The sequence below is a fragment of the Chionomys nivalis genome, chromosome 20, assembly GCF_950005125.1.
Source record: "Chionomys nivalis chromosome 20, mChiNiv1.1, whole genome shotgun sequence".
Classification (NCBI taxonomy): Eukaryota; Metazoa; Chordata; class Mammalia; order Rodentia; family Cricetidae; genus Chionomys; species Chionomys nivalis.
The window spans coordinates 57,355,841-57,374,514 of record NC_080105.1 but is presented as its reverse complement, the minus strand read 5'-3'; the positions used below and the strand labels follow the sequence as shown (position 1 = coordinate 57,374,514).

The 18,674-nt window shown below is 47.4% G+C and overlaps 1 pseudogene; it reads right to left on the bottom strand.

Moving 5' to 3' along the window:
• Positions 1-18,112: 18,112 nt before the first annotated feature.
• On the bottom strand, positions 18,113-18,471 carry LOC130863081 (60S ribosomal protein L22-like 1; annotated as a pseudogene).
• Positions 18,472-18,674: the final 203 nt, after the last annotated feature.

The window sequence follows — 18,674 nt, the reverse complement described above, 5'->3', positions numbered from 1 at the left end:
AATTATTGCCTTTTCCTTGAATGCCGGTGAAGGCTGACTTGTTAATTGTATGGCTCAAATATTTCCCTCTGTATTAAATATTCCTTGTCTGATTTATCAATCTCTAACCAAATTATGTGAATAGATCCAATCTATTAATTGATTTGCCTATATCTCCATATAATTCTGTCACTTTTAAAAACGTCCTTTGGCTATTTTATTACATCCATAAATATTTAGACTTTTTATAACCTCCTGGGAAATTTAAACTTAAATCAAGACATAATGGCTCTCTTCATCTGTGATTGTGGTTTTGCCTCTTGGCTCTTTTCTCTGGTATTAATATTGCTGTGCTCAGTATCCTGTGCTTGTTCTTTCTTTGCCTGGTATCCATTTTTCAATTAATTACCTGAGCATCTCTGCATACTGGGCTTTAGGCAAATCTCACGCAAACAACACATAATTCGATTTGTTTTCCCATCTGGAAATCTTCTTCTATCCTGTGAATTTATACACTGAAGTTACTTGCATTTTAACCCTATGCTCTTCTTTTGAACTCTTGTTTTGTCTTCCTGCTTTCTGTATCATGTTTAGCTTTCTCTAATTTGCTTGACGTCTCCAATTAGGATGGTAAGTCTAAAACTCAACAGACACGGTGTCTTCTCATGAACGAGACAGACGTGGAGCTGCCAGCTCACATCCCCAGCAGGAGGACCACTGCAGCAGTGCAGTGTCTCGTATTGTCGGTTGTAGATTGAATTCGACAGTTTGATTGTCATTCTCTATCCAGGGCTGGCTTAGACCACCCCACTTCCTGCTGGTCACCACACCACCCTCCTGGGCGCTTTCCATCCTTCCAGAGGTTGAACCCCCAAGTATCTTTAGAGAGGATGGGGACTGTGAGTTCCTTTAGTTCTTATTCTCTGAACATACAGCGATTTCACTCTTGATTATAGGAGATCAGTCACTGCATACAGCAGTTGAGAGCAACGTTTGTTTTGCTTGCTCTTTTAATGGCAACATTCCACTTCCTTCCATGGGTATCTTTGGTTTCATTTATTTTAATCAGTTCTGAAATAGTCTGTCAGTCTGCCTTCCTCTTCTTTTCTGTCTCCACTTCCTTGGCCATTTTTATTCTGCTCTGTATGGTTTCTCGAGTCTTAGAGAACAGAAATAAGTCACTGTGGCTTCTGCTTCCCATTTACAGCAAGTGAATGCTTCCCCTGGTGCCTGGCAATGGTGGGCAGGGCGTGTGTGCATGCGTGTACATGCACACTGATATTTGGTGAAAGATTTGGTCTCTGCACTTGGCACATTGGCTTCAGTGCCTGCCTTCACCCAGGTCTGTTTTCTTTGTATCCATATTTTTTTCTACCCTTAAAGGCTTCTTCATTTAGTGTGTGAATGTGTATGTGTATATACATTTTTGTGTGTACATACATGTTTTGTGAGCACATATATGTATAGAAATTCTCATCTGAGTATCTGTATGTTGACATACATGCTATGTGAATGTATGTATGTCTGTGCATACATGTATGAACATCTGGGTATGTACATACATGCTGTGGGGCATCTGCATGTGTACATGCATGCTTGTATGAGTATCTTTGTATGTGCATGCATGCTTTGTGAGAATCTGTGCATGCATGCAAGCTTGTATGAAAGCATGTGTATGTGTACACACATGCTTGTTCGAGTGTATTGTGTGTATGGGCACAAGCAAAGCATTTTAAAGTAACACTTCAGCATGAGGAGAGTATGATGTCGGGTCTCCCCAGTCCATCACAAGCTCTCCCCACGTTCCGCCCTGTGGAGGGTAGCCTTCACGGTAGGACTCCCTGACGTGTGTTGCAGAGTTCCCCAGACACTGAGGCTGACTTGATGCTCAGTCAATCCTCTCTATGCTTCTATCCCTTAGCCCTCCCTCTGACCCCCTCCCTCAGCTCCCTCCAGGAGAAGGGCTAGATGAGCCGGCAACCTTGGCTGCTGGTCTGTCAAGAACCCTTCTCTTTATTTCGCTGCATCATTTTCACTGACCCAATCCTTACTGCACCAAAGCTCCGACACAATGGGCTGGCTGAATGTCTTTGCTAAAAGTGAATCCAGAGAGATTCAAGACACGAGTATGAAGATGCCCGTGCCATGCGGTGTTCTGGATCCTGCCTTTCCCTCCCATGCTGAGTCGTCTCCATGTTGCTATACAGCTGTCTTCCGTGCACAGACAGCCACTGCTGGCCTTCCCCACATTCTACAGAGCAGGGGGGTAGAAGGACAGCAGACAGACAGAGCAGGGAGGTGGAGGGACAGCAGACAGACATAACTGAAGACAGCAGTGGTTTTATCAGGAAAGAGCCGGAGGCAATGCTGTGTCAAGCACATACAGAGGTCAAGGGAGAAGATGGCAATTGGCAGCAGGGACTAAGGAGAACTGTCTACCAAGATGACCCCCACTGATTCTCAGTGTCCATCATTCAGGGAGTTTGGGAGGGACATGACAAGTTCTACATTGTGCTAGATTTAAGGACAAATGGACATTGATGTAGACAAACCTTGTGGGCATCCTCACCTGTGACGAAAAGGCACACATGGATCAGCAGCAGGAGAGACAGACAGAACGACTGGGGCAGAGTCTTTCAGATAGGAACACAAAGTTCGTCCTAATAGCAAAAGTGGTCCAGTGGTGAGAAAACTGATGCAGAGGACAGAGAGGGGATGCAGAGGCTACATGATGAAGCAGACAGAGGCCTCAGATCTACTGCATCAGTGGAGATCTGTGTGAGAAGGAGTAGAAACTGCCCACCTGTGGTAGTAGGTGGGCAGGCGGAGAATGCATTCCCTTACCAATGCAATTATAGAAATAGGTACACACACTCATGTGACGTCAGGGCCACAAGTGAGGAGGAAACACCACTGGGAACTCCAGGAGAGACATACAGGTATGAACTGGCCATCATGTATATCCTATTGATGGTACAGAAACATTACATATGCATGTATGTGTGTACAATGCCAAGTAAACATACACAGAATATCAATTCTGTTTGTTTGTGTTAATTACAAATTTACCTATCATTTCAGTTACATATAAATCTATTTTATACATGAATGCATTTGTCTATATCGGACACATACACATGCACATACAACTCTCACTGATATACATAATACATACATACGCAGCTGCCTTTCTGAAAGAGAAACACACGCTGCTGTACGTGAGTGACTGAGCAGGACACAACCATCAGGATAACAGTTCTCAATCAACCATCTCAAGAGTCTCACCAGCATGCGAGCTGTAAATAAGAGAAGCAGATCGTGGGATAGAAACAACGAAAGCAAACCAAGAGAGAGGGGGTAGAGGGAGGAGAAAAGGAAGGAGGAGAGGGGAGGTACAAGTTGGGGGAAGAGGAGAGGGGGGGCATCTAAGCCACAGCGTGAGGGGAGCATTTCACAAGCTCCAAGATGGCTATGCTGGAATAAGAGGCGTGTTTACTTCCACCCTCCCTGAAAGTGTTCAACATGGCATCTCTACTGCGGACAGACTGGGAACGGTGCTGAGTGTTTCCACCGAGATGAGGAGAATGGAAGCACAGACCAAGGACATTCTGGTTAATGAGCAAAGATGTCAGAACATAGACTAACACTTTAACAAATGTAGTCCATCTAAGCACAACCTAAAAAAGCAAAGGGCCTTTAGAAATAGAACTTTCTGGAAACACTAAAGCTGCCTCTCTCTCTGGACAAAGAGAGATAGGTTGAGAAAACGTAAAATACTCACCCCTTTGGTTCCCCAGAGTCCCTTAAAGATTAGCGCTCAATGGGTAATTTTAAACATTGCAAGGAAATCAGCCAGCCCTGCACGTGTTCAGCTCAGTTATTCTTGGAATTGAATAAATAAAACGTAGAGGGGCCTAGGGAAGGAAAGAGCAAGCGTTCTTCCCAGAGAGGCCAACAACAGCTCAGTTTCAGCTAATGAATCCCTTGCCCAGGAGAGGGGTCAGCTTTTCCTGGTTGCCTTTGCAGATGAGGAGCTGAACAAGCCTGGTCGCCATCCCGCAGGGCAGGAAGGAGGCTTATCAAGAACCCAGGGTCTGTGCTAAACCAGTATCTTGGGGCTCTGTGGCCCTAGCCGTGGTGTCCTCTGTAGCATGGTCTTCCTTAGCCATAGATAAAGGCCAATGAGGTTGGCCTGTCCCGGGTGTGTGGCATGAGAGATGACAAGCAAAATGAGTGGTTTTGCCCCACCCCTTCAGAACTTCATGCACGTCTGTGTTGTGAGGGTGGTGGGGTCTACACCGTATCCACGGTCCTCTGCTCCAACCCAACTGTGCCTTGACCTAGGAGGCCGCAAGTTCAGCTGCAGAGCTAGCTGAGGAAGGGGAAGCCGAGATGTTTGTGCCCCATCCCAGGATACAATATAACTTTCTTGGTTTGTCGTGGATCTTCTGTGTTTCATCATTGAATAGTTAAATCTTGCGAGTTTAAAGACAAGACTGAGCTGAAAAGACGTTCCACAGCATTAAGGAGAGGCCATCAAGTCAGAATGCACGGTTATGAACTCTGGTCGACAACAGAAGCTGTTCTCTTATCAACAAAACTGATGAACTATTTCTGAATCCATGGTGTGTGTGTGTGTGTGTGTGTGTGAGAGAGAGAGAGAGAGAGAGAGAGAGAGAGAGAGAGAGAGAGAGAGAGAGAGAGAGTAGTGAATGTCTTGCCTTCTATCACTGAACCCAAGACAGGAAAAAAATAACGAGGCTACCTTTAGCACATGTACACACATTCAACCAAATCCTTGACAACGCTTAAGAGAAATCCATAATTCAAACCATAAATGCACTGTGTCTACAATAATAGTTGACTTCTCCTGTGACTTTTAATAAAAGGTATTAGTGAGCCTTCTCGTACTTGGAGTGTTGTTTTAAAACCTGTCATTCAAGTGGGAAAGGTCTAACACCCATAGAACTAGCAGGGAAGAACCATGTCAGAATGATAAGTCTCTCTGCTGGAGAGACTGTGGAGACTGAGAAGCCATGCACACACATGCATACGCACACACACACACACACACACACACACTGTTGCCTCTTCTCAAACTCTTTCTGCTACATTCCTTAAACGTTTGTCTTTAACAAAAATGCCTTTTGATGTGTCCTGCTGCCCATCCTTCCCTCTGCATCTTTCCTGGTTCTCACCTGCCATCTGTTTATCAGACTCGGGACCATTTGGTCAGTCGCTTCCTTGGTGATGTGCACATGGACGCAGCCTGATGACTTTATCTTTGAAGTAATTTTCCTTAATATTTAACTACAAAATGAACAGCACCAATGTTTTCTCTCAGTTTGGGTTCCTTTTCTTAGCTCGTGGTGCTTCCCTTCTTCCCCAAATTTCTCTGTACTGACCACCTTTCTCTCTATATCTCTTTCTCATTTTCGGAATCTATTCTGTGACGGACACCTAGGTTGATTCCATGGCCTGGTTGCAGTGAATGGGAGCACACAAAAAACATGCGTGTGCAGGCATCCGCATATCACATTCCATCCTTCGGGCTAACACAAAGTGCAGCTCAGAAAGCAAGGTAAACATGTCATCATCACGGACCACAAGGAGATACAGGGGACAAACGGCTTGTCTTTCACCTGGTATCAAGAAGGGCATCCTGCTAATCAGGCAAAGACGCCTGCTGTGGATTCTCTAGTCAAGCCATAAGCATCAAATAAGCATCCCCAGGCCAGGCTGTTGCAGAGCCTGTTTTGAGATCTTCATGGCTCATCCTTTCTGTCAGTCACATCAGGAGTCCAGCAGGAAGCTCAGGGCTGCTTTCCCACAACCTTTCCTCAGTTTGAGCCCATCCCTGAGGATACGATCTCTGATAGTGACTCAATAAACACACGAAGAAGAAAGGGAGCTGGAAACGGGCAGATATTAGGGATGTGAGGAAAGCAAGCTCCCAGCTAAATGCCAGCTGACTGTGGAGTATTCTCAAGCTAAAATCTTTGCAGACAATTGTTGCCAGGATCCTGAATGTCCGGCACTAGCGGGACCCATGCTAAATAACCCTTCGCCACCACACTTCTTAGGAGACCTATGGCAATGCAGGACCCAGCACTACTCACATACACCCTGGATCACAGGATGGACATGTGTGAGCCACAAAAGACTCTGCCACTCTGCAGCTGAGGGCTCAGAAAAGACCCGTGGACACACACATACAGGTGCCCTGCAGCCTCCTCTTTGCCTCCTTCCATGTGAAGTTCCCCAATATCTTAAAGGACACGCTGACTTTTATCTAGCCTGTGTCTCTCCCTAATCTGCAGTTAGCCTGATCTGTATGCCCCCACGGACACTCACGGTCCTTCCTCTTATCCGCCACCCAGCACTGCCCAGCCTGCTTTCCACGATGCACTGACAGAGCGTCAGAAGGAAGCTTCTGTCTAGACATCCCAGGGCCCATCTTCAGATCCAATCAGAATGGAGAAATGTGAACACATTAATGAAATCATGCCTAGGTGTGGATCTGATTTCCACGGAAGGAGGCTTCAGGCTGTGTGCTAATGACTGCCCCTCTCAGGCTCTGTGGGACCTGGTTCACTCTCTCCTCAGCCAGAAGCATGACTCTACTGAAAACTTCCAGGACCTTCCACCCTTGCATGACAGTCCCTAGAGCCTTGGAAATCCCCTACTCTTCCCTGGCTGCCACAAGGATTAGTTTGCCATACAGTTCCTGTATTTGGTAGCTTTAACCACTTCTGCCTTCAAATCACTAGGTTTTTTACCTTTGTCTATTTCTCTTGTTTATAAGAAACCTTGCTGTCCTTAGAAGGTATCTATCTATCATCTATCTATCTATCTATCTATCTATCTATCTATCTATCTATCTATCTATCATCTATCTATCTATCTCACTGTCTATCATCTATCTGCCTATCATCTATCTATCTCTAACAAAAAGTTATTATAATAAATGGAAAAATAATTTAGGGCCACTAAATATATATATCACTGATTTGACAGAGTAGATACTTTAGATCTCTGCCTTGCTCCTAAGAACCAACTTCTTGGGCATGGGCACAGGGTTATAGCTGGCTAGCCATTCTGCACCCTCAGGAAAGTTGGCTCATAAGCGTGAGGTAGTTGTCAAATATGCAATGTCCTCTACTGTCTCCTTCTCGTTCTGCATTCCCAGGGATCTGATGAGGGGACAGGGAGAGAGGGAATCGTTTTGGGGGATTTAGCTCGTCTGTGGTGGAGCCTAGACTCCTCTCTCACCTCCGAGGTCATGGGATGATTCTTTTCTGTGGCTTTAGTTTGGCAGCTCTCAGCCCAGATCTTTCCAGATTCCAGGCAGGGCTTTTCAGAACCAAGCTACCGCCACCACCACAATGAATTGCTTAAGTAAACCTTGGATGAGTCAAGGTCACATTCCCTATCAGACTTAGCAGTCAGCAAGGGGAACTGGGGGGAAGTGGTTGTGATGAGCTTTGGGGTTAGGAAAGGAAAATCTTGTCTAGAAATCACCATGGGCTGGGTCCTCCTTTGCTGTGTGTGGTTCCTTTGGTCGTAGTTTCCTCGAGTCTCTGGTTACCTAAAAGGGTATTCCACAGTCAGTAGTGGAAAGTCCGTTTCTTCCTCAAACACTGGTGACTGGGGCTGGAGAGGGGGCAGGATCTCCAAATATTGGAGATTACAGGCAGCGCAAACAATCTCTGGCACCTCTTACCATCAGGTGACCCGCAGACATAGATCCCACTATAGAATGACAGACAGACTAGGGGATGGCTCAGTAAGTAAGGACATAAGCCGACCCTCAGAGCTCACAGGAGAAAGGAAGCCATGGTGACGCACTCTTTTAATCCCAGAGCTGAGGAGAAGCCAGCCTAGCCCAACTGGCAAGTTAAGGCATTGTAAGACTATGCCTAAGGGACAAGGTAGGTGGCAACAAGGAAATGCCAGAAGGGGACCTCTATCCTCCACGTGTGCACATGAACACACGCACAAGAAATGAAGGAAAGAGAACTCTTGGAAAACAACATGAGACTCACTCTCACGCCGCTCTCTACTTCAGACTTAAGATCCAGCCTTGATGAGGAACATTGTAAACACAGACAATTCGGTGAGACTGGCACATGTATGACATCATCACCACTGTTGGCAAAGCCAGCTTCCTCTCCCCCTTGTGTCTCTTTCTGCTCCATCACACCCCCCAACACACCCTGGCCTTATCCTCTATCCTTCTACGAGCAAATGCTGAAAATGCTGCCCCGATTTTTCTCCATCGATTGGGATCTGGGATGGATGTTTTATATAATTTTGTGCGGCCATGCTGTCTGAATATCCTCACGGGGCTCATGTATTTGGGATTCCTCTGTGTGGTTATGATGTCAGTGGTTCCCTCGTGCCTGGAATGGTCCTCCACAAGGGGCATACCACAAGATGCTTCTCCACACATGTCACTACTCAATTGTGGGTAGAACAGTGGGTTGTTCCTGAGCCTGGGATGTTAAAATTTAAGCAGCTCAAAACATTAGTGTGTGTGTCTTTGTGTGCACATGTATTTACACTTCCTTTATCTAAGGTCCAAAAAAATAAATAAATAAATAAACCATATCTTAGTAAATATTTCGTGAGCATTTGAAATGCTGTAATGTTAGGCCAGGTTGAGTGCTGATACTGGGATCTTCTCTCTGCTTTGCTTCTGCACTGCGGAGAGACAAGTATTACAATCTCTGGACATCTGTGTCCTCCAGCTCCCCTGCGTCACTGCCAGCTCTTCCGTTTATAAAGTTCTGCGTACAGTATATGTTTAGGCCATTGCTCTCTGCTGTGAGTCAGCCCTCATCGTCATGATGCCCTTTTTTAGCCAGCAAGGATTTTCTGACTAGCCTGTTGGGGCTTCCCATTGTCTTCTCAAGCCATGGGGACTATCGGGAAGGTCACAGCCCATGCCTGTGGGAGCATCACATAAAGATACACACACATCCACACACAGAGATACACATATTCACACACACACACACAAAGATATATAAACATTCACACACAGATACACAGACATACATATTCACACACATAGAAACACACACATTCACACATAGGGACACAGACACACACATTCACACACAGATATACACACATACACACAGAGATACACAAGATTCACACACAGAGACATAGACACCCACATTCACATACATACACAAATTCACACACAGATAACCACACTGATACACACACACATTCACAGAAATACACACACAGATACATACACATTCACACAGAGAGACATAGATACATGCAGACACACATAGACACACACAGTAGAAGCCACCATACACAGCAGAAACTTATTCTTGGGTCCTTAATGTCTCCCTGCCAAGCTCCCCTGTGATTCTCATCCTTTGGCACACAGCCCATTCCACACATTCCCTACTTGCCACCTGCTCTGCAGTCCTTTGGACATTCTGGCTGAGAGAATCTTTTCCTGTATTTATTTACCTCAAGAATATACTCAGCTTTTCCCTTAGACCCGTGGGAGACTCTTCTTCCTCCACAGCAGAAACCAAGGTGCTTAGTCCTGTTTAGACTTAAAACAGCATTTGCTCCCAGTCTGAGCTCCAGAACCTTGGGCAGAGGAGATTCTGCTGTGTGTATGCTCCTGCATGGAGGAGATGCTGCTGCTGTGTATGCTCCTGCAAGGTGCATGGAGGAGATCCTGCTGCTGTGTATGCTCCTGCATGGAGGAGATCCTGCTGCTGTGTATGCTCCTGCATGGAGGAGATCCTGCTGCTGTGTATGCGCCTACACGAGCTCATCTACCCTGACTGTAAATAAAGCAGATCTTATTGGATTCACCACCCTGAAGTCTCAGCCCATGATGACTATAGGATGCAAGTTGGTGGCCTTCCCATACTTGCTGATCTGCATCCCACCCTTGCAGGTGCCCAGGTCTGGGGCTGCTGTGCCCAGACACTGACCAGGTGTCCACTGAACCTTTCTATTTCCTATGAGGGGTTCCTGTTACATGCACTTACAGGCAGAGCGACCTTTGGGTGTGTGTGCCCACAGTTATCTCTCCTTAACTCTGCTGGGAGGGGAGGCTTATCTTCCCTCTGAGGAACAGTATTATTTCTGGGAAAGGAGCTGGATTCTTGGCAGCCTGGAACAGGGCAGACCGTTGCCCTATAAATGAAGTCTCTCTTCCCTGCCACACTGAACACGCATGTCCACAGGCTGTGTGCCCTGGAGTTGCAGCAATGTCCAACCCAGAGAAATGTCCTTCATAAGTCACTAGGACCTGGATCTCATTCACCTCTGCAGAACTTTGGAGTTATTCAATAATGCGTAGCATGATAACATGTTCGTGCTCAACTGGAGACTATAAAGAAATGAGAAACAAGTAAAAGGATTCGTTCAGGAACCAAAGTTAACAGAGATACCAGATATCCAAAGGCAAAGCAATAAGCAAGGGTGAGTGCATGTGTACGCTCGTGCAAGGGGCCAGCACCAGGAGCCACTGTCAGTCACTCTCCATGTTGTATTCTAGGCAAGGTTTCTCACTAAACCTAGAACTTGCCCATTGGTCAGCCAGCCAAAGAGATTTGCTTCTATGTCTCCAGTGCAGAGACAGGGCGCCTGCTGCCGTGCTGCTTCTCACGTGAGTTCTCCTGCTTGTATAGTGGGTACTTTCCCCTCTACGCTCTGCCTCTGACTTCCAGGCATGTTTGAGGGTAGACAAAGAGGATGACTCATTGTATTAGAGATTTCTACTCTGGCGAATCTTGCTATCTTCCTCTTCCAGAGACAAAGGGAAATAAAAAAAGGATGAGTTAGTTCCTCCAGGTATGTCCCAATCAATGAACGGCACCATGAACGTCTGTGCTCTCCAACAGGAAGAAACATTCACTACTTGACACTTTTAGAAACTCTTGAAAACTCACTGGTTTTGTTTCCAGAATGACTTTTCTAAACACGGACAGTTTTTAACTTGAAGAGGTCTTCTTGGTCCTTTAGGCACCATCGACCTTACAAATGGTCTCCCAAACATGGCTTCTGTGTCTGCAGACTCCCACATCACTCAGGACCCATGGCCTCTTCTTAATGTGCAAGAGAAATGCAAAGCAACATGGGTTGACTCAAAACGAATACATTTACTGTCTAAGTTGGCCTTTAAATCCCAATCAGATGCCCAAAGAGGTTCCAGAAGAGGTATGGGTGATGTCACCCTAATGCCTCAAAATACTGACTTTTTTTTCTTCTTGTATGGTCCACTTTCTCGCCAGATTGAGTTCCATCTTTCAGCAAGTAAGCAAGGCCACTGGGGAAGTTCCTCCCGGGTATAGTATTTTTGCAAACTCATAAAGACGCAGACATGACAAGATCGCCACTGCACTCTTTATCATAATTCTCACTCCAAAAGCCTGAGAATTCATTTCAGGGGTCTGCTAAATGAAGGGTGCATTTTCTCTTCCCTTTTTGTATTTGAGAATGGGTGGAAGCTGCTCCACGCTGAAGCTCCGTACAGTGGACAGAGGTTTCAAGGTGTGGAATCGCTTTTGCAATCTCAGCCTTTGAATTACTGGAAAGCCCAGAGCATGGAAGACTGAAGCGGTCAGCGAGCTAGCTGGGCCCCTTGCTGCCAGTAGCAAGTTAACGTCTGTATCTCTGGGGACTGTGAGGAACTATGACTAGGAGCCTTCCACTCTCACACAGGAGGTTTATGGTTTCTTTCAGATTTCATTCTTCCCAATAACTTGCTTATTCAGGAGAATAGATTTCTTAGAAGCACATACCCAGCAGGCTGGCTACATCCAGTCCTGTTTGGGGACCCTCAGATGACATTCCTGTTGGCTCAGGGCCCACACAGTTGTGAGAAGTGGGTACCTACACCACCCTCTGTGCCCATTTTCCCCAGGAATGCTGACCCACGCCAAGAAGTGACCAGGAACATTGTAGGACTGGGAGGGAAATATTGTCGCTGCAGACCCTGGGGAAGCTGGCAGCTCTGGGGAAATGGCTGCTCTTGCCTCTTGGGTGATGGGGCCTGTGACTGTGTCTACAGATCAGGATGCTAGCCAGGACCCTTCTAGCCTCAGCTCCCAACTTGGCACCCAGCCCACACTTGTGCTTGCTGGCCCCCGCCTCCTGCCCTCTATGGCTCCCTCCTCGGAGATGAAGAGGGCAGCTTTCTACACTTCTAACTGTACATAGACAGGGGGCACAGGACAGCCAGGGCTCCTCCCTTCATTGCCCTCTCTGCTCAGCACCAAGGGAGCAAAGCCTAAGGTGATTTAAACAAGAAAGGAGAAAAGGACCCAACTGCTGGCAGGTGGCGCAGGTTCCTGCAGCAAACCTCTCTGCTGGTGTCCCGGGCTCCTGTGGCCTTGGGTGAGCTGACTCAGTGAGGAGGAACTGTGGCCCTACCCTGTGACCTTGTGATCTACCCTGGAGTTGGAACCTGAGCTTTGGCCCGTGTTAGGCAACAAAGAAAAGTGAAAAACAAAAAGTCCGTGACTAAGGCTTTGAGCCTGGCTGCCCTGATGCAACAACCCAATGGCTGGAGTGAAGGGGCATAGTAAAGGCAGCGGCCCTCCCTGTCATCTTAGGCTCCTCCCCTCCCTCCTCTCCCCATCTTCCCCTCCCCTCCTTCATCTCCCCACCCTCCTCTCTCCATCTTCCTCTCCCCTCCCGCTCCTCCCCTCCTTTCTCTCCCCATCCTTCCCTCTCCACCCCTCCCTGCATTACCCTCCCCTTCCCTCCTCTAGCTGGAAGGCACCTCAGTGCTTCTGACAGGGAGCACTGGTCAGACCCCCAAGAGGAAGGAACTGGAACTAGGCTTCCGATCCCTTGCCACAAGCATCTAAGACCCTAAAGAGCGGTGTCCCAGCTCCTCTGAAGACTCACGGGTGCCAAAAAGAAGTCACTGTGCACCTGCCCTTGGGGCAGCTGGAGGATCCAACAGAGAAGAGCTCGCCAAATGCGGGTATATGCCGTACACTGCTCCTGTTCTCCTCTGGCCCCCTCCAGGTCCTTCCTTGTCCCCTGCTCTCTTCTGTCCCCTTCTCCTCCCTCCACTCATCTTCTCCCTTTCATTGTGTTCAGGTCTCAGCTTGGGTTTTCTCAGCTTTCTCTCTCTCTCCCTCTTTTTTTCTGTTCCAATTTTCTTATTCCTTCCTGTGTTCACTACATAAGGAAAGTTAAGTAAACAAAAGAGCCAAGATTGAGACAAGTTCGTCTCAATCAGAAACCATTCTAGCCATTCCATAATTTGACTGACTAAGAACTGACAGGCAAGGCTCTGCTTCTTAGGTAACAGACACTAACAGAATTACATATAATTATGTATTGATGTAATTATATAGAATACTATATATAATTTTCTACCAAAGATCTTCAGTGAAGAAAAAAAATAAGCTTCTCCTAAGATAAACATGCACACACAGAGGAGCCGAAGGGAGTAAGATGGAAGCAGAGAGGAGGAGGGAGGGGAGACGCAGAGGCAGCCTCTGGAATGTGTCAGCTTGGAGACACACTTCAAAGCGAATGGTTCTGCCACTGAGTCACAGGCCCAGCCCTTGTTTTCTTGAGACAGTGTTTCACTATATAGAGCGAGCTGGCCTCAAACTCCAGATTCTCCTGCCTCAACCTGTTGAGCACTAGAATTACAGACCATATCAACATACCAGGCCACTACTCAGATATTCCATATATAGGAACTTGGGAGATGGCTTGGCGGTAAGAGCTTGGCAAGTGCGCAGGTCTGAGTTCAAGTCCTGGCACTTACGTAAAACCTGGGCACGGCTGTATGGGTAGGAGCCACGGACACAGGTGGGTAGGGAACCATGGACACAGGTCGATCCCACGACTGTATGGGTAGGGAGCCATGAACACAGGTAGATCCCAAGGCTGTATGGGTAGGAGCCATGGACACAGGTAGATCCCACAGCTGTATGGGTAGGAGCCACGGACACAGGTGGGTAGGGAACCATGGACACAGGTCAATCCCACAGCTGTATGGGTAGGAGCCATGGACACAGGTGGATCCCACGGCTGTATGGGTAGGGAGCCACGGACACAGGTCAATCCCACAGCTGTATGGGTAGGGAACCATGGACACAGGTTGATACCACCCAAGGCTGTATGGGTAGCCACGGACACAGGTCAATCCCATAGCTGTATGGGTAGGAGCCATGGACACAGGTGGATCCCACGGCTGTATGGGTAGGGAGCCATGGACACAGGTTGATCCCACTGCTGTATGGGTAGGGAGCCATGGACACAGGTAGATCCCACGGCTGTATGTGTAGGAGCCATGGACACAGGTTGGTCCCACGGCTGTATGGGTAGGAGCCATGGACACAGGTGGATCCCACGGCTGTATGGGTAGGGAACCATGGACACAGGTAGATCCCATGGCTGTATGGGTAGGAGCCATGGACACAGGTGGATCCCATGGCTGTATGGGTAGGGAGCCATGGACACAGGTAGATCCCACGGCTGTATGTGTAGGAGCCATGGACACAGGTCGATCCCATGGCTGTAGGGGTAGGGAGCCATGGACACAGGTAGATCCCACGGCTGTATGGGTAGGGAGCCATGGACACAGGTAGATCCCATGGCTGTATGGGTAGGAGCCATAGACACAGGTGGATCCCATGGCTGTATGGGTAGGGAGCCATGGACACAGATCCCAAGAGCCTGCTGGCCCGCCAGCCTAGCCCAGCTGTGCTTTAATGAAACGGGGAGTTTAATCCACTACATCTGGAAAAGAGGCAAAGCCGGAGAGAGTGATAGAAAGTATCCTGTATCAATTAGATTGCATATGTTATGCAAAGCAGGAAGCTGGCAGGACCCTGTCTTGTCTAATTGTATTTTTCATAAGCCCCTTACACAGCGGCCTCATGGGTTAGCGGTGAACAAACAGGTCTATTTATGAAAAATCTGTTCCTAGTCCCGTCCTGTGGCCTCTATGACATTTTTGCGGTCCAACAATTTGCACTGTAGATAGACAAATATAGGGAATTAGGAGGATGCCAGAGCTCATGCATAAATGGAATTAATGCAGAGGAGTGGGGTACTCGAGCCATGCTTTCTAGTAATCCTTTCAAATCTGTATTTCTTCCAGAAGGCTTTTTATTTCAAAACCCATTTTAAAAGTCAATGATCATCAAGCATGCAGAGACGTGAGCAGGTTTCTGCTTTGTATTTCATTTGACATACTTCCAAATTGCTGTCTTGTTGTTTGCTGCCTCCGTGAGGGTGGGGGCACCAAGAACTAAATGTGCTGGACTCCAAACTACAGACGTTTTCCTGCATCATAGGTATACCTGAACCCGGAGCACGTCTGTTCTCCTCACAGCCCTGCAGAAGCAGCGTGCCGAGCTCCATCACGGCATGAGACTTCTACAAGGCTGGAATCCCCCTGCCCCCACACTTCTGCTAGAGATGGCTCCTAGGTACAAGTGTCTCACAGGCCCACAGCCCTACCTTGGCTCTCTGGGACCTCTAGGCATGGCCTAGTATAAATGTTCTTCTGTGACACCCTTTCCCATGCCCCTTTGCTGCGGGAAAACCCCCACCTGTGTGTATACTCTGTGGCTATGCCTAGATCAGCTCCCACCTGTCTGCCTCCCCTTTGTTCTTTCTCTTGATCCTCTAGGGTAAAGAGAAGCAGTTGGCAGCTTGGCAAGGTGACTCTTTTATAAGGGTAGGTTCTAAGGTAGCGCATGGCCTCTTCCTGGCCAGGGTTAACTGCTGGTACAGCATAGAACGCCTGGGTGCTTGTCCTCGCCATTCACTACACAGTCTTTATCTTCGTGTGTATCCTGGAACAATACTCTTAAATAAATACTCTCGGGGGCATTTTTTCCTCCGTGGTTATTTACTCTGTGTTTCCATGATCTCAATGGGACACAGAAATGGAGGAGACAGAAGGCTTAGCAAACAAGCCTTTGCCTCTGTCTACGCACAAGGGGACAAGTGTGAGGGACAGTGTTTTGTTTTCCGAGGGAGGCACGTCACTGATGTGACACAGCCCATGTGTGTGAGCACAGGGTGATTTAGAAGTTTCCATTCGACCCAGAATTCCAGATAAGCCTGTACTGGGTGAGCAGAGGCAGCAGGAGCTTAGGGACAGGAGCCCGTGTCACTGCCCAGGCTCTGCCTCGTGAGCCTGGGGACCTTGGGCACACCCTTGAACTTTCTAGGCTCTCGAGTTCACTGTGCAATCAAAGACTCCAGGGTTTTACGCCTGATGTTTTGAATGGTTCTGCGTTTATAATGGGATTGTGTGTCTTGAACGTAAAAGTCTGAAAAACAAAAAGATGAAAAAATTATAGAAAGAATCACGAAGCAGCCTAGTTTGAAAATCAAGGCTCTTTGTCCCCCTGGGTCACCATTCCCCACCACAGTCGCAGGCGATTGGCAGGTTTGTTTACACCTGGGGATGGCAAAGCTCACTTGGAGAGATTATGGAGTTCACAAATAAAAAGGCAGTGGCCGTGGACAGCATCTACTAGAGATCTACCCCCATTCGCCAGTGAGAACCTGACTGCCGATCTTAACCCCCTCTCCTCTGTTCGTCCTTGTTGGCGAGAAGCACAAAGGTCCACTCACAGGCAGCCAGATTCCCATGAGAGGCTGCCAAGAGGAACCATGGAGGAGGAAGAGGAAATCCAAGCTCCCCGGGGCCATTGTGTTTATTTGTACTGAAGGTAGACTGGCCCATTCTTACCATAGGACAGCAGGTGTGTTCTTGTACGACACCCAGAGGATGGTGGGACATGTTTCAGAAGCCTAGGAGAAAGTGAACCTATTTCTTCATTTGGTTTATAAAAAGCTGGCAGTATTCAGGTCTGTCTTACATGTTCCTAGACTGCCCTGTGACAGAGGTAAGTTAGAGGAGTTCCCATGTAGCCAGGTATAACTGGTCTCCTCAACACCTGAAGGAACCCAGGGTGTATGCCAAAGGACTCCATGCTGGTCTTTCACAGCTACAGACACACAGATCATAGAACTGGGCACCCTTATACCACACAAACATGAGAACTGGTGGGATCACTGCAATGGTAACACAACCTCCCAATAGAACAAGACTTCTCTGTCATTATCCTTTCCTTGCACCAGAGGGTCTTAGGAATCATCATTTAAACCTTTACTGTCTATTAAAGCTGAGTGCAAGGCACTACAGTGGTACACACCTGTGGTCCCTGCACCTGGAGTCTGAGGCAGTGCATGGGCACACACCTATGGTCCCTGCACCTGGGTCTGAGGCACTGCAGTGGCACACACCTGTGGTTCCTGCACCTGGAGTCTGAGGCACTGCACTGGCACACACCTGTGGTCCCTGCACCTGGAGTCTGAGGCACTGCACTGGCACACACCTGTGGTCCCTACACCTGGAGTCTGAGGCACTGCACTGGCACACACCTGTGGTCCCTGCACCTGGAGTCTGAGGCACTACACTGGCACACACCTGCAGTGACAGTGCCCTGTAGTCTGAGGCAGAAGGATCCAAAGGCTAATGCCAGGAAAAGTCTGCATCAAAAACTTTTGGAGACTCTCTGAGCTGAGAAGGCAGCATGTGTCCAGTCCAGAATTCCAACCTTAACCCTGGACAGAAGGGCAGTACTAGAGAGGGCACAGTAATCTCTTTTGATATCCAGAATGAATGAAGCCATCCATGTTTAGGATGCATTTGACTTTAGAAAGTAATTTATTATTTGGATCTTTGTTACAGGTGTGGGTACAGGTGTACAGGTATGTGTACATGCTTTGGCGGATGAATGTACTGGTGTGTGTACATTTGTGTGCACGTGTTGGTACACGTGTATGCAGGTGTATGTACATGTGTGCACAGGTGTGTGTAGGTCAGAGGTCAGCTTCAAATACCATCCCTCAGGAGCTATTTACCTTGTTTTTTGAGACAGCCTCTCATAGAGGACCTGACTCATGAAATTGGCTGGTCAGTGAGTTTACGGGACCTGCCAGTCTCTGCTTCCTCAGCACTGGGATTTTAAGCCTGTGCCAACAATCTGACTTTTTTGTTTGTTTGTTTTTGTTTTTAAGAGTACAATGGTTTTTATTTGCCAAAAAAGTCCAATTTTAGTCTTTCTTTAAAGCATACAAAGGCCAACTAGTCTTCAGACTCTGAGCCATCTTCATCATGAATAATCTGGAAATAGCAGAGTTCGTAGGTCTCCTTGTCAGATGCAACCACACGAAGCCAATCATGGAGATTATTCTTCTTAATGTATTTCTTGGTAAGATATTTCAAATACCTTTTAGAGAACTGTTTCTCAGAAAGAACTTATTTTATTCTTCAAGCGTTCAATTATTTCCAAGATTTCCAGTTTTCCCATTGACTTTAACCTTCTCCCAGAGAAACTGTTCAAAGTGCCCAGAATCAAAAATTCCATCTTCTACCAGATGAGTGAGGTCCAAATGGAACCTCCAGGTTGACTTCTTAGGCTCCTTGTCTTTCTGCAGGGCCATATTGTCCCATGGGCGTGGGAAGGGACATATCTGAGTTTTTAATGTGCATTTTGGAGCATGAAGGCTGGTCCTTATTCTCGCTTAGCTTTACTGACAGCTGACTTCCCAGTCAAGTGTCATGACCTCAGTTTAGTGCGTGTGGGCAGTTCTTAGGCAGCATGATAACGCTTCCCAATGCGAAAGGCAACGAATGCACGCTACCT